Raw genomic sequence first — 16,270 nt, 5'->3', positions numbered from 1 at the left:
AAAAAATAATAAAAAAAAGTTTCCTGTGCTCTCCTGTCTTAAGATTCCTCCACACGAAAACCTCTAAAAATGCTCTTTGACGTTCCTTCTGGATAAGGCTGGAGGGTTTACAGATCATCACAGGGTCTGTGACTCCAAACAGAAAAGGAAGACGCTGGAATCTTTTGGACCGATGCTGTTTTCAGTTCCCACGTCAGACTTTGCAGGTGCAAAATAATAATAATAATAATAATATAATAACCGGTTTTAAGAGCACCGGCCAGCGTGTCCTAATGCGATCAAGAAGGAGAAGGTGGCTCCTTGCGCTTCCGGGCTGCGGATGAATTCTCTAGGACTCAGGTTCCGGCTGCACCTGCTCTTTCAAAGGCCAGCTCCATTTCCTGTGCATCCCTCTCTGCTTTTGAGCGTCGCTCCTGGGAGAAGACAGAAGCCGCGTCTGAGGATCGAGACCCTTTCCAGACCTGCTTTCCGTGTGCGGTAGGCAGATGCCTGGTCTGCAGTGATCGGGGACAAAGGGGACATGTCCCCCCCCAAATCAAACCAAAGCCAACCGCACCAAACAGCTTGAGCAGACCTCGCCTGAAAGCCCCAACCTCAAAACCCTCCAAGACGGGAAACTCTGAGCGGCCCACGATACCCCGGGTGGAAACATCTCCTCTAACTTTCGGGAAACTTCACCGGGCACCGTGAAATTCCTTAAGGTCTGGTAGAAAACAGTGCGTCGCAGCCGATGCATGATCGGCCAGCGGCCCCGCTGTTCAGAACTGCGAGGAGACGCCCGAGAAAATCCTCTGAAGGTGGAGAAGGTTCTTTCTGGCTCCGGGTGGGCTGACTGTGTGGCTCTGGGCCCTGGGGCGAGGCCGAGCATGGAGGCTGGAGGGAACGGTCAGGAGGACAGTGCTCAGGACGCGGCCGTCTGGAACAGAGAGGGCGAGAAAGGGACCTGGGGAACACAGGACAGGGTGCCCGAGGCCGAGCACACGCCCGCACACCTTCCCAGCTCAGCCGTTTCCAGAGTCCTGAGGGGACGCGTCGGGACAGGTCCCCGAAACGAGGCGCTTTTGCTGACCGTTGCTGATCTGAGCTGGCCTGCGTTCGCCATCCTGACCCGACACTACAAAGCCCCGGCACGGGGACACGAGCGTCAGTAGGTGCATAGTGCACCGTGTGTGCAGAGGTGCTAGGACATGACGTGCCAGCTAGCACGAGAGGCACGGTGACAGGTACCACCTGTGATCCACCCTGGGTGGCAGGTGGCACCTACATGACCGTGCAGCCGGGAAATAGCCCCGTAATGTCAGAACACTTCTTATGTAATAAGCATAAGTCCCAAATTACATGTAGCAAATATGTAGCAGAGAGCGTGCACTGTATCACATTCTCCAATGTGTGACTCATAACTGACGGGACAGCTTGCACATGCACATATGATACACCTTAATGTGGGACAGCTTGCACATGCACATATGATACACACAGCTTGCACATGCACATATGATACACACAGCTTGCACATGCACATATGATACACCTTAATGTGGGACAGCTTGCACATGCACATATTATACCACAGCTTGCACATGCACATATTATACACACAGCTTGCACATGCACATATTATACACACAGCTTGCACATGCACATATTATACACACAGCTTGCACATGCACATATTATATACACAGCTTGCACATGCACATATGATACACCTTAATGTGGGACAGCTTGCACATGCACATATGATACACACAGCTTGCACATGCCATATGATTACCCTTAATGTGTGGTCTGCACACACAGTATCTCACAGACACAAGAGAGGAGTTATCACGGATTATGGAGCATTCGGATGGAGAGAACTGCATTTAAGAGTCGTTGTACAGAGAAGACGTATCGCAGGTAGTAAATGATACAGCTGTGTCCCTCGCCCCGCCAATCACCCACGCTGGGCCATCAGACACACCTCTAAGACCCCTAGACAACAGACACCAGTTGGCAACCCTGACTCGGGACCCCTCCCCTTAGGGAGGGGACGCAAAGTGACTTTTATGTGCCAACCGGGCTGGGCCATCGAACTCAGATCTTGGGTCAAGTACCAGTCCCTTGAGGGAATAGAACATGGCGGCAGTAAATGGATGGCACCTCATGGGGAAGGGTCAGAAGTGGCTCCTCTCCAACCTGCTGGGTGGCCTGCGCTGATGGAAGGCAGATGCCATGGTGTCACGTGCCCGGTGGACTCTGACGCGGAGGCGTCACACCACCGCCAGTGAGGGACGCAGCCCGCCATCTTCCTGGGACTAATCTTGGGAGTAAACCCGCCCCCATGGAAGCCAAGGGAGGTCGCAGCCCCGGATGCAGCTGATGGATCCACGGGGCGGTCCTCAGCCACCAAGTCCAGGCGGGGCAGACTCGGGGCTGCTGAGGCTGCTTCCTGCTCACAGATGGCGCTGCTCCTGGTCCTCACAGGGTGGACGGGCAGGGGGCTCTCTGGTCTCTGTAGAAGGACCCTGGTCCCCTTCCTGGGCTGCACCCATGAGCTCAGCCCCTCCCAGAGCCCCACCTCCCACACCAGCACCTGGTGAGGACTCAGCACAGGAACCTGGGGACACACACTCAGGTCCCTGCCCTGCTCAGAGGGCTGGTGTGTCCCTGTGTGAGTCTCCTGGGCTGCTGTGACCAGACCCCCAGCCCGGGGCTGAGGGACCCCAGACCTGACCGCTCTCAGCTCCGCGGGCTGCAGCCCAGGTCCAGCGTCTTGCATGGCCCCTGACAGTTGCTCAGGGATAGATTTTTCTCTCAGGAAGGAAAACCCACCCCAGAGAGCTGGCTGAGGACCCAGCGTGCCTACCCCTGAAAGAACTGGGTGTCCTCGGCTGTCCCTGGGGCTGGGCAGGACTCGACTAGACGTGGGGTGAGCTTAGTGGTGCAGGAGGATCAAGCCAGGGGTACTTCCCTGCCTTTGGAGCCACATCACAGCTGTGGGCACCCTGTTCCTAAGCTTTGGTGACGTCCCTGGCCGTGGTCTCCAGCTCCTGGTGAGGGGGCTGGACACAGATGCAGCTCCCTGGGCACCTTCTGCCTTGGCTGCTGGTCCCTGTGCGGCCTCGGTCCTTTTCCTGCTACTACGTCTTCATTTGCAACGAAGCGAGCGTCTCATTTGTATACGCAGATGATTGTCTCCATTCGGGGAGAATTTGCAGAGTGCATCTGCCTGCCTTTCACAATAACAGGCAGATCTGTTCCAGGTGTTCCGTGGGTGCCGCCGCCCGGGAGGGCAGGTCTGCGGGAACTTGTCCTTGCACATCGCCGGCTGGCCTGCAGCTGATGGAATGTTCAGTCTCTCCTGGAAACTCTTACATAACAGCAGCGCGGACGCCGCTTAAAGAGACAGGGCTCGCTGTGAACAAAGAGCTATTCTCAGGCACCTCTGCACGGCCCTGGGCGGCTCTCGGAAAACCGCAGGGTCTCACTCTTGAACGTTGCGTGGAGATGCACGAGGCCCTTTCCCACCCCAGCCCCCCACCCAGGATGGCCAGGCACTGGGGTCTCAAGTTCTTGCATTTCTTCTCCTGCAGGTTAAATTCACGCCTGTCTTTGTTTTTTTTTTTTTTTTTTAAAATGGATCCAGTTCTGCAAGCTAATCTGCAAAGAGCGAGCTTCACAAAGCCCTTTTATGTGGTTGAACGTGCAATTGTCCCTTTTGTAAAGAAAAGAAGCCAAGTTCAGGATGGAGCGGAGGTCAGGAAACGACAGGTGGGAAGAGGTCCTTCCGCGAGGTAGGGGAATCACAAGAGCGGCGGCGGCAAGACAGAAGGACAGGCCTGCCTGAGACGCAGGTCCCACCAGAGAGAAGACAGATGCTTCAGAGGCTCCCAGTCTCCTGAGACGAGGAGTTCCAGCCCCCCCCCCAAATCCACAGGAAACAGGGTCCTTGTAGGTTTGCAGGGTCCTGAGAGGAGCTCCTCCTGGGCAGGGTGGCCCTGAGGCCATGGCCGTGTCCTCACAAGAGCAGAAGAGGAGACACAGACACAGAGGAGGAGCCACGTGGAGACGGAGGCAGAGGCTGGAGGGCTGGGGCCACCAGCCCAGGGCCGCCTGGAGCCCAGGAGCTGGAGAGGCAGGAAGGAGCCTCCCTGAGCCTGTGGAGGCAGCTGGACACCATGGGAAGAGGCTGGTCCTGTCCACATCTTGACCCAGAACCTGTGCAGGGGACCTGGTGTGGACACAGGGTCTCTGCAGAGGCAGTGAGTGCAGGACCCTGAGAGGAGCCCCTCCTGGTCAGGTGGCCCTGAGGCCATGGCCGTGTCCTCACAAGAGACAGAAGAGGAGACACAGACACAGAGGAGAGCCCCGTGGAGACGGAGGCAGAGGCTGGAGGGCTGGGGCCACCAGCCCAGGGCCGCCTGGAGCCCAGGAGCTGGAGAGGCAGGAAGGAGCCTCCTGGAGCCTGTGGAGGCAGCTGGACACCATGGGAAGAGGCTGGTCCTGTCCACATCTGGACCCAGAACCTGTGCAGGGGACCCTATGAGGACACGGGGTCCCTGCAGAGGCAGTGAGTGCAGGACCCTGAGAGGAGCTCCTCCTGGTCAGGTGGCCCTGAGGCCATGGCCGTGTCCTCACGAGACAGAAGAGGAGACACGGACACAGAGGAGGAGCCACGTGGAGACAGAGGCAGAGGCTGGAGGGCTGGAGGGCTGTTTGCCAGCAGAGCCCCGAATGCCGGGAGAGAGACATGAAGGATCTTCACTCGGATCCTGCGGAAGATTTGGATCCACTCACACCTTGATGCTGGGCCTCAAGCTCTCAGTATTGTTGCTCCCAGGCCCCTGGTGAGTTGGTGATTCGTTACGGCCTCCGTTGCAAACGTATCCACTGTGAGCTAGTGACAGGCACCTAGCCTGTGACCCAAGTCAATCAGGTCACACAACCATTGAGTCAGCCTGAACCCAGCCCTCTGGACCCGGCTCAGACCCTGGCGGGTGGAGCTGTGGTATAGACCGAGGCACTTTGGATTCTCTTTCTCTAAGCACTTCCGCAAGGTTGTGGCCAAGGTCCATCGGGTCCCCAGGAGACGGAGAGCTCTGATCCACCTGTGTCACCGCCGGCTCACACTTTGGGCCACCACACAGAGGCCACGCTGGCCAGCGGACATGAGCCAGATTTGGGGAAAACAGGGTCTAGGAGGTCAGATGGGATCCTCCCAAAGATGCCCCCCGGAATCTCAGGAGATGCAGATAGAGTGTCCCGCGACTTCAAAGATGAAGGCGGCGGATGGGACCTCGGTCGCTCCACCAACCGCCCTGCAGACGGAGAGAGTCCTGCGTTCTCCAGGCGGGTGGGGCTTGATCCCAGGGCTCCGTTCAGGAACCTGACCTCCTGATGCGAATCCTACCGGCACCCCGGAAGGCCAGGCAGTGCATTTTCCCGGGAATCCCGGGAACAGAACCTGTCCTGCCGACGTCGAGACTGGAGCCCCGGGAGCCGCACCTGATTCGCGGGCAGCGCGCTGTGTGAATCCCGGATCCGCGGAGAGGCCCCCGCGAGTCCCGAGTGGCGGAGGGACTTTCTCCCGCTCCTTCGTCCAGGCCAGCATTTGTCTCCCTGTTAAACACGGGGGGCCATCGTGACCCAGTGGCAGATTTGGGGGAAGAAGCAAGTCCTGGGACTGCTTCCTCCAGGGGAAATGCACCGACCGTGGCTCTTCTGGCTGCACAGGAAGCTGACCGCACCAGTCAGCATCTTGGCGGCGATGTGTGCGCAGGAGTCCGCGGGCTTCAGAGTGACCTCGGTGTAGGAGGACCGCCTGGAGCCCCAGCGGAGCCCGTGGGGTCCCTTCCCGTCCTCGCCCTCTCCTCTGCTCCTCTCCTGGTCCTTCCCGGAATCGCCTCTGCCCAGCACCCTGACCCCAAATCTCTGACTCTGCTTTCCTTCTCAGTCTAATTTCTCAGTCGAATTTCGACTCCTGAGAAAGCCGGCCAGGTGGTGCACGCCTGTCATGCCGGCAACTGGGAGGCCGAGGCAGGAGGATGGCAAGTTGGAGGCCAGCCTCAGCAACTTAGCGAGGCCCCAAGCAACTGAGTGCGACCCTGTCTCTAATAAAGTATTTTTAAAAGGCTGGGGATGTGGCTCAGTGGTTAAGCGCCCCTGGGTTCAATCTCAGTACCAAAAAATTAAAAAAGTCCAATTTAACTCATGCATATTTAAATGATCAGACTCTCTTTGATGGTCATATGCAAATATGGTAGGAAATACATTAATATTCATATCTGTATTTGCATGCATCTGTATTTAAATGTTCATTCGGCCCCGTGGATCCTTGTGTTCTGCATCTGTGGACTGAACTGACCGTGAGTGGGAAATATTTGGAGAAAACCAACCCTGCATTCGTACTGAGCTCATACTGACTATTTTTTCTTGCTGTTCTTTCCTAAATACAAAATAACAATGAACGGAAGGACTGTGTAGGTTCTATGCAAGCAGGTGGTATGTGGCACCTGAGCAGCCTCAGCTGGGGTCCCTGAACCGCAGAGACCAAGGGAAGATGTGCATGTGTATTTATATCACAAGAAATCTACTGTTACATACGGCGTTATTGATATTGTACATAAATATAGCACAATATAAATACAACACTTTATTTTTGTTACCAGGATTGAACTCAGGGGCTCTCCACCCCCTGAGCCCCCCCCAGCCCTATTTTGCATTTTATTTAGAGACGGGCTCTCACCAAGTTGCTTAGGGCCTCGCTTTTGCTGAGGCTGGCTTTGAACTCTCCATCCTCCTGTCTCAGCCTCCCAAGCTGCTGGGATGACAGGCATGAGCTACTACTCCCAGCTTAAATATTAAATTTATATGTATATTTTTATGTAACATAATATATAATCATATATGTATCTTTTATTATATTATATAAACATATGAATATATTTCTATATCCTATATATATAAATATATTTATACACTAATAAACGTATAGTCATATAAGATAATATGATGTAATACAATATATTTTATAATATAGTATACACATATTACAGTATAATTGACATAAGTATGATAATTACTATAATACATTCATGTTACTATATAATACATATATATTTTTGCATATAAACAATATAATGTGATGTGTTTTTATATATTAAATAAAATATATTTGCATGATATGATATATAGACATATAAATATATTATATAATATAAATACATATATTTTTATATGTTATTTTAAGTGACTCATAACTACAGACTCTTTTCCTAGACTCAAGTTTCCCCCATTGGTGGGAACACAGTTTGCTCAAATCATTATATCATTCAAGAATAAAAATGGCATATAACCACCAGTTGCGTGATATACGCCCATCCTCCAGCAGCTGGGGAGGCTGAGGCAGGAGGATCGTGAGTTCAAAGCCAGCCTCAGCCAAACCGAGGCCCTCAGCAACTCAGTGAGACCCTGTCTCTAAATAAAATACAAAATAGGACTGGGGAGGGGGCTCAGGTGGAGAGCCCCTGAGTTCAATCCCTGGTACCTTCCAAAAAAAAAAATAAAGATAAAAATGGCATATAACCTGCTTGGTGTTTGCATATGGCTCTGTGTTCTGGTTTACTTCAGAGCACTTGCAAAGCAAATCTATCATTGCTTCAGGAAAGAAAATGTTATCAAGCTTTTTTAGCCAAAAAGAAAATCTCTTAGGTCATGTGAAATGTTGAGGACAGATTTTTTCCATGTTATTTAGAATTTTTTTTAATTTTGACTTTCTTTTTGGTGCTTGGGATTGAACAAGAAAGAAGAAAAGAAAAAAAGAAGAGAGAAAGAAAAAAAGAAAGAAAAAAGAAAGAAGAAAAAGAAGAAAGAAAGAAAGAAGGAAGGAAGGAAGGAAGAAAGGAAGGTAGGTCACAGTGGGCCAAGTGAAGCTCACAGCCAAACGGTGACATGGGACTCGTCATTTCGAGCTGGACTCTGAAGAGGGCTATTTGTTACCAAGTTAATAATCAACACTGCTCTTCCCTGATCCCCCGTGTAGGTGGGTAGGTTCCCAAATAGCAGAGAGACAGACACTGCAGAGCTGATCGGCGGATGCACTAAGTAAGCAGCACCTAGGTACTAAGTAAACGGGTGATAGGTCGACGGTGGATGGATGGACATGACAGGCGGAGACAGACAGGAAGGAGGCAGAGCTAGAGATAGGGACAGAAAGAGGAGCAGCCACAGTTAACAACCGGACCTGGGTGGTCAAGGTTCACAGCTCTGCAGCCTCCTGAGGCGTATCTCTGACCAGAAACCCCAGCGGACATGGCTTGTCCACCTGTCCTTCCCCTCAGCAATTGCTCTACACGGTCACAGGATCCATGTATATTTTTTATGCCAAACCTGCAAAGCGAGCTTTTCTTAAATATGGTTCTTTTTCCATGCAAATAGCAAGTGCAGACAAACAACACCCGGCGAGGAAATTCCGCGTCCAGGGCCTCGCACCAGAATCCACCGAGCAGGGTGGACCCCACGCCGTGGCCACAGGTCGATGCTGCAGAACGATTTCATCGCAATTCTATCGCTCGAAGCTCTGCCTGGATCCCAGAGGCTTCTTAAAAATTTGATTTCCCTTTCCATGCACTTATTTCCTCCCCACGGAGAACAGACGGCTTGCAAACTGCTGACCCGTCGCTGGGAGAGTTGATTCCCGGTGGCAAAGGACCCGGGCCAATCAGGGAAGGGGAACGGATGGCTTCGTGCGTGTCCTGGGGTCTCCTTGGGGGAACCCGCCTGTCAAAGAAAATCCAAGCCTGTGGTTCCCAAGCCACAGACTCGTGGCCATTGGTCTCGGCGACCGAGGGAATTCACACCACTCACGTGGCGCCCGAAGGCTGATTAGAAATCACCACCCAGCCTCTCGGTGTCTAATTAGTTCTTTTTTATTTTTAACTCTTCTTTTTTTGTGACCCGGCCAAAGCAATGCAGTTCAGGTCCTCCGTTTTCTCATCTAGGCTTTGCAAACATGCTCCGTTGTTCCCGAGCGGCTTTATTTACATCTGGAGAGGTGACCGTCCGGCTTGTTTGGACAGTTCTGCGAAGCGCTTGGCCGAGCCCCGGAGTCTCCTTTGGGTTTTGCAGAATGTCTGACCTCATCTGCTTACGAACACGCACCTGTATTTACAACCAGGGGACCTCAGATGAGTCACTCGGGGGCAGGCGGAGTCACTAAAGGCCTCGAGGATCGATGTGTCCGTCTTCGCTTGGGGATGGATGTCAACTCGATCCCCAGGGCACCTTGCGCCTGCTCACCCAGGCGGCTGCTCCCAATTCCTACGAGAGACATCTTACCCAGGAGCATGACGTCACCACCTCCCTGGCGTCTCCTGAAGGCATCCGGGAGTCAGAAGAATCGAGCCTCAGGGTGAAGCTTGTCATGAAAGGGCAGGTGTCCAGCCCTTCTGAACACACGCTTACCTCAAGTCCTTCTGTGTGGAGTCCCCTGGACGGCTCTGTTCCAGGGTCAGCCGGGCTGCAGGAAGGAGAACGGACCCAAATGCATGGAGAGAGAGAGAAGAGAAAGACAGAGAGAGAGAGAGAGAGAGAGAGAGAGAGAAAGGAAGGAAAAAGAAAGAGTCTGAATACTGCAGTTGCATACTTGTGAACACTTTAACGCCGTTTTAGGCTCACAGCAAAGCTGAACACACATGCACAAATTTTCACATGGGTTTAGCCCTCGCTTTCCGTGGATTCCACCAACCACTGATTGAAATGCAAAAGTAAAAGTTGCATGTGTACGAAACAGAGTCTTTCTCCTTTTTTGTTCTTGGATAGTTACTTCCTCAAAAGCACAGTGTGCCAACATTTACCCTGCATGAAGTATGATCAGCCACCTAGAGGGGATTTGACGCACGTAGGAGGATGTGCATGTGAAAATTTTGCATCCATTTTGGGGATCCTGGGAGTTGAACTCAGTCGTGTTTGCTTTGGGTTTCCCCCAATTCCAGAGCCACATCTGAGCCCTTTTTTTTTTATTATTTATTTTTTTTTTAAATTTTGAGACAGGGTCTTGCTAAGTTCTTCAGGGCCTGGCTACATGGCTGAGGCTGGCCTCCAACTTCCTATCCTCTTGCCTCAGCCTCCGGAGCCGCTGGGCCCTGCTTTGCACCATTTTATATAAGGACTGGAACAGCTGCAGATTCTGGTGTCGGCGGGGGTCCTGGAACGAATGCCCTGCAGACTCCGAGGGGAGACCCCATCCCTTCCCTTTCCAAGGGCGCCCACGCCCCATCCATCATCCACTTTCACCCAGGGGAAATCTGCAGGTGAATCTGCGCGGACACCTCCCGACCCACCCGGGTCCGCACATGCGCGCAGGCTCCAGGTGCGGGTGGCGTCGCTAGAGAACTTCCAGCAGGCCCCCCCGGACGGGACCTCTCTCTGCGCTGACGGCGCGGGCGGGTGTGAGTTCGCAGGCGAGGCCGGTCTGAGCTTGCGTGGAGGTCTTCGCAGGGCCGCCTCCGTACTGGCTGGCTTCCCCTTCCCTGTCCCCGTCTGCAATTCCCCAGCTTGTGTGGCGCACAAAGGGAGGATCTGAGGGGAAGCAAAGTTCCATGACCTCACCCTCCCGAATCCTCTACCAAGACGGAGTCTGGAGACCCAGAGGGGAGGAGAAGCCCGTTCCAGGGCCGGACAAAGGGCCCGCGCCTCTGTCTCCCCCGCGAGCTGCCCGAACCAGCCGGGCACCCTCCCCTCCAAACTCCATGCCAAAGACAGGACGGCCTCCCGGGCCTCGGACACCTCGGCCGTTTCCCGGCAGGCGTCTCTTATTTATTCACAATCCCCTGGACTCGTTGAACAAAGGCCGTGGGCAGAAAAAAAAAAAGAATCTGGAAGCATTTCGGTAAAGGCAGCAGAAGAGGGTCGCTGCGTCCCCACACGGCCCAGGAAAGCCCTCTGCTCTGGCCAGCCGGCTGCATGGCTCCGTGTTGCTGTTCAAGTTTCACCCCAAGAGGCCGGGGCCAAGTTTCCCAGGGAAAATTCCTGAAAGTCTGTTTCTGCTCTTGGGACTTCCGAGCTCTGGAAGTCGGTGAACTCTGAACCACACGCTTCCTGGCAGACGTTTTATTTTAGTCTCTCTCTCTCTCTCTCACGCTGGTATCCTGGTGAACTCAGGGTGAGACGGATCCTGCGGGCTGGGAGGCCCCCCTGAGTGTCAAAGTGACTTTGAGGATCCCGGATAAGCAAACGACAGGGTGATCCCCAGAGTCTTCTAGAATATTAAACTCTCCAGCGGAGGTCAGGGCCCGTCTAGGGATTTTGCTCCGGCAGGAAGCAGCCAGCCAAGCTGCAGGAGACCCTGCCCGCCAGCAAAAGTTTGGTAGGAGGCGAAAAGATGTTACCACGCCGTAAAAAGGATGCGGCACCCTGAGTTCTTCAGCTGCAAGCAGACAGCATCTTCCTTTCCCCCGAGGGAAGCTGGTTCCGGAGAGAATGTAAACAGTGTGCGGTTCGAGCCCTGATCTCTGTCTGCCTGGCTTAGACTGGACCCAGTGGCTACGTCCCCAGACCCAATGGGTGCTCACCCTCACCTGGCACCAGACCCATACACACTGTGGATGTTGTCTCTGCCTGCTTACCTACGGTAGCCTCAGTGTGACTCGGGTACACGGAGAGATTGTTTTAGTCAGCATTTTGTTACTGTGATGAAAAGACCGGACAAGGAGAACTTATAGAGTCAGAGGCTCAGTCCATGGTGGGCGACTCCATGGCTCTGGCCCAAGGTGAGGCAGAACAAAATGGCGGAAGGGCCTGGAGGAGGAGAGCAGCTCAGGACGTGGCACCAGGAAGCAGAGAGAGCTCTGCTCACCAGGGACCAGATCTAAACCCCATGGAGCCAGGGACAGGATATAGTCCCCAAGGAGCCAGGGACAGGATATAGTCCCCAGGGAGCCAGGGACAGGATATAGTCCCCAAGGATCCAGGGACAGGATATAGTCCCCAAGGAGCCAGGGACAGGATATAGTCCCCAAGGAGCCAGGGACAGGATATAGTCCCCAAGGCATGTCCCCAGTGACCCACCTCCTCTAGCCACACCCCACCTGTCTTGAGTTACCACCTGTTTGATTGGATCATCGTTTCAGAGGTTCAGTCCATGGTTGGCCGACTCCATGGCTCTGGTCCAAGGTGAGGCAGAACAAAATGGCAGAAGGGCCTGGAGGAGGAGAGCAGCTCAGGACATGGTGCCAGGAAGCAGAGAGAGAGCTCTGCTCACCAGGAACCAGATATAAACCCATGGAGTCAAGGACAGGATATAGTCCCCAAGGAGCCAGGGACAGGATATAGCCCCCAAGACATGTCCCAGTGACCACCTCCTCCAGCCACACCCCACCTGCCTTAAGTGACCTACCAGTTAGTCCATTCAAGTGGATTAATCCACTGATTAGTTGACACCTCTCATAACCCAATCATTCCACCTCTGAACATTATTTTGGCTCATGGTATCAGAGGCTCAGTCCATGGTGGGCTGACTCCATGGCTCTGGCCCAAGATGAGGCAGAACAAAATGGCGGAAGGGCCTGGAGGAGGAGAGCAGCTCAGGACGTGGCACCAGGAAGCAGAGAGAGCTCTGCTCACCAGGAACCAGATGTAAACCCCATGGAGCCAGGGGACAGGATATAGTCCCCAAGGAGCCAGGGACAGGATATAGTCCCCAAGGAGCCAGGGACAGGATACAGTCCCAAGGAACCAGGGACAGGATATAGTCCCCAAGGAGCCAGGACAGGACATAGTCCCCAGGAGCCAGGGACAGGATATAGTCCCCAAGGAGCCAGGGACAGGACATAGTCCCCAAGGAGCCAGGGACAGGATATATTCCCCATGGAGCCAGGGACAGGATATAGTCCCCAAGGCATGTCCCCAGTGACCCAGCTCCTCCAGCCACACTCCACCTGCCTACAGTCACCACCCAGTGAGTCCATTCAAGTGGATTAATCCACTATTACGTTAAGGCTCTCATAACCCAACCATCCCGTGTCTGAACTTTCTTGCAGGCTCCACCACATGAGCTTTTGGGGGACACCTCTTATCTGAGTCACAACAGAGATGATAATTGTAGCCAATAAAGAAATTCAACAACTGCGAGGACATCCTGCGAGAAAACTGACGTGAATGTGGTCTCGGTTTCCTCTCTCCGTCTCTCAAAACATCTCACTGGACAGGAGCCGCCCTTCTTGTATGGGTGAGATGATACGGGGTAGGGGTGGTTTCCATCATCAAAACCAAAGCAACGAGTTTAATGTTTCTGCCACGAGGTATTTCTTCTTCCTTCCTCGCTGTTTCAGGACATAAGAGTCCACGCTCCAATTCAGCACCCAATCTTTCTCTTCAGTCAGGACCTTCCGCTGAAGGTATTTTCACCTCCTCTTGGGCGGTCTGCATCGCCCTGTTCTCATGCCTCCAGGTCGTTAGGAAGTAAATATCTGGAATCCAGGTGCTGTTGGATCCCAACCGTGGATCTGATAAGCTCCATGGCTGCGGGGTGACTCACGGGCAGGCGGTGTATACAGAGTGGATACTCTGGTCGCAGAGGTGATTCTGGTCCCGGGCAGGCTGGATCGAGGTGACGCCAGATTCCGTCATGGTCCTCAGCACGGGATGCAATTTTAAAACCCAGGAATTGTCTATTTGGGGATTTTTTTTCCCAACTTCATTGTTTCAAAACACGGATGATCACAGTCAATTAAAATCCTGACACCGGACCTCACGATAGGAGGGACTACTCTGCCTACTGTTCTGGTGAAGGGCAGCTGGGCTCCCCAGGCAGGAGGGCCGGTCAGGGACTTTTCAGTGGAGTCAGGGACTCCGCGTGGACTCCTGAGCTCTGCCGGGTCACTGGACCCAGATTCCTAAACCACGATTGACGGAGATCCAGGGTGGGAGCTGGGTGGATAGCTGCTGAGCGTCCCGTCTGGGGGGTTGCATTTACATAAGGGATGCTTTGCTTTTTCTCCCTTTTTTAGAAACTAAATTCTTGCTAGATTGACATCTTTCCCCCGCCTTGGATCAAATCCAAAAGAACCAAATGGAAAGACAATGCGGACTCCTCCCTCCGCCCTCCTGAACACCACTGTGCTCCTTCCCAAGCCCCTGAGAGCATCCGTTTCTTCTGAGCGCGCTGAGATATTTCACGGGTGCGCATTTCTGCTAATTCTGTAATCGCACGCTTTGCACCTTTTGGAACATTAATAACAGCACTTAAACACATGCTTGTGCTTCTTGGTTTTTTTTTTTTTTTTTTTTGGTACAAAAGTTACACAAACTTTTTAAAGTTAAAAGGAAGATCATTGTTTTGCAGAAAACAATTTTTTGTGATTTTCAAACCTATGTATCACGAGTACGCATAATAGCGGGATACTCCTCCGGGACGCTCTTCCATGCACGGGCTGTAAACGCTGCTTGCTCTCGCCTGCTCCCTGGACCGTCCAGCTCACAGGATTGCAAAAGTCAAGGATTCCACTGAGCTGGTGAAAAAAATAATTTTTTTTTTCTGTATTCACAGATGTTTTTGTAGATGGATGAAGGGCAACAGGCATCAATCGACCTTGAGTACCTAGTGTCAAAATTCTGGCACTCAAGGGAGGAGAGCGATGTGATGGCTGGGGCCCCTGCAGCTTGTGGAGATCATGAGGTCCCTGAGGTGGGCTCCACCCTCCCCGGCTCAGCCTCGGCAGCTCCTGGGGCTGCCTCTCCTTCCTCCCCTCACCCTCCTCGCCCTCCACCCTCCACCCACCTGTAAACAGACAGACAAATCCAATTTAACTGCCATGGACTTCAAGCCTTCATTTGCAGGACTTTATTGGAACATCAAGGGATCCCACAATTAATAAGGCATGGCTCCCACCATCCCAGGGAGAAAGGTCAAAAGGAAAAGAACAAAATACACAAAAACTCCGATTTAAAAAAAAAAGACTGAGTCATGGAACGTCAGTAATGCCCTCCGAGAGGCACTGTGACTTTTCCCTAGTCTACAAATTCCTCAGTAGGCGCTAATACCACTCATTCCTGTGTCCATTCTTGCATGCGTTCATTTGCTTCCTGAGCTGGTCAGCTGAATGTCTAGTGCGTGCCCAGTTTCCTGCTGCTTTTAGCCTTTGGAAAGGTGCTATGGCATTAAAAAATAAAAGTCTGGGCACGGTGGTGCACGCCTGTAATCTCAGTGAATCAGGAGGCTGAGGCAGGAGGACGCAAGTTGGAGGCCCTCAGCGACTTGGCAAGTCCCTGTTTAGAAATAAAGAATAAAACGAGCTGTGGATGCCGCTCTGTGATAGACGGCCTTTGGGTTCCTTCCCTGGCTTGGCGAAAATCAATGAATTAATAATTAAGGGAGTGGAACAAGGTCAGGGACCGTGGGTGATTCAGGAGCATGTCCGCACGTGGGCAGGAAGACAGAAGGGAACTTTCTTGCAGCAGAGGCCTTAAAACACTAGCGAGAAGGAGCAACCGGGAGGTGATGGGTCTTTGACAAGGCAGCAGAGGCGAGACCCAGGGGGGCCTGGCTCAGAAGCACGGAGCCCTCCGTCTGCCCAGGACTTCAGGCTGCGGTTTGCGCGATGACACCTACTCTCCAGGCCTCTCAGCTGGCAGAAGGGATTGGTGGCAGCGGCAGCTGGCAGGACCCTCGGACCTGAGCGTGCTTAACCTTCTGCAGGGAGGGAAACCAAGGAAAGGCGGCCGCTCACAGATTCCGAGGGTGCAGGATCCACCAGATGGGCAGGAGCTGGGCTGCCGAGAACACGGGCTGGTGTCCAGTGCAGGGCGATGCTCAAGGCTCAGCCCATTTAAAGGCACTCTAGGGTTTTTGGGGGGCCATGGTGCAGAAGAGGATTCCCGAAGGCATTACTGGACCCCTGGACACTTGTCTCCACGTGTGGCAGAGCCGTAGAAGAAGGGGTACCTGGGAACCTGTCCACTTACCCTGTGGACGTCACCCCCCCGGGTGTGGGGATTCCTCCGCCCCGCATTTCTAGCAGCCGAGAGGGCGACCCGCCCCTTCCCCCCGCGGGACTCATTTCTAGCCTCCTTCTCCAGCCTCCAGGGCCGAGCGCTAGGTCCAGGGCGGGAATCTTCGGGGACAGCCCAGGGCCACTTCGGTTCCTTGCACACCGCCAGCTGCTCTCTGGCGTCTGGGCTCCTTCCTCTCCCCCCAGGTGGTCTCTGCGCACTGCGAGTCGCGGCCGGACCGCCCCCCGCCTCTCTCTTTCTCAGGTGGCACCGCCTCGTCTGCGCCCCGGGCTCCGCGTCC

The sequence above is a fragment of the Sciurus carolinensis genome, chromosome X (assembly GCF_902686445.1).
Source record: "Sciurus carolinensis chromosome X, mSciCar1.2, whole genome shotgun sequence".
Classification (NCBI taxonomy): domain Eukaryota; kingdom Metazoa; phylum Chordata; class Mammalia; order Rodentia; family Sciuridae; genus Sciurus; species Sciurus carolinensis.
Note: the sequence above shows the minus strand (reverse complement) of the source record.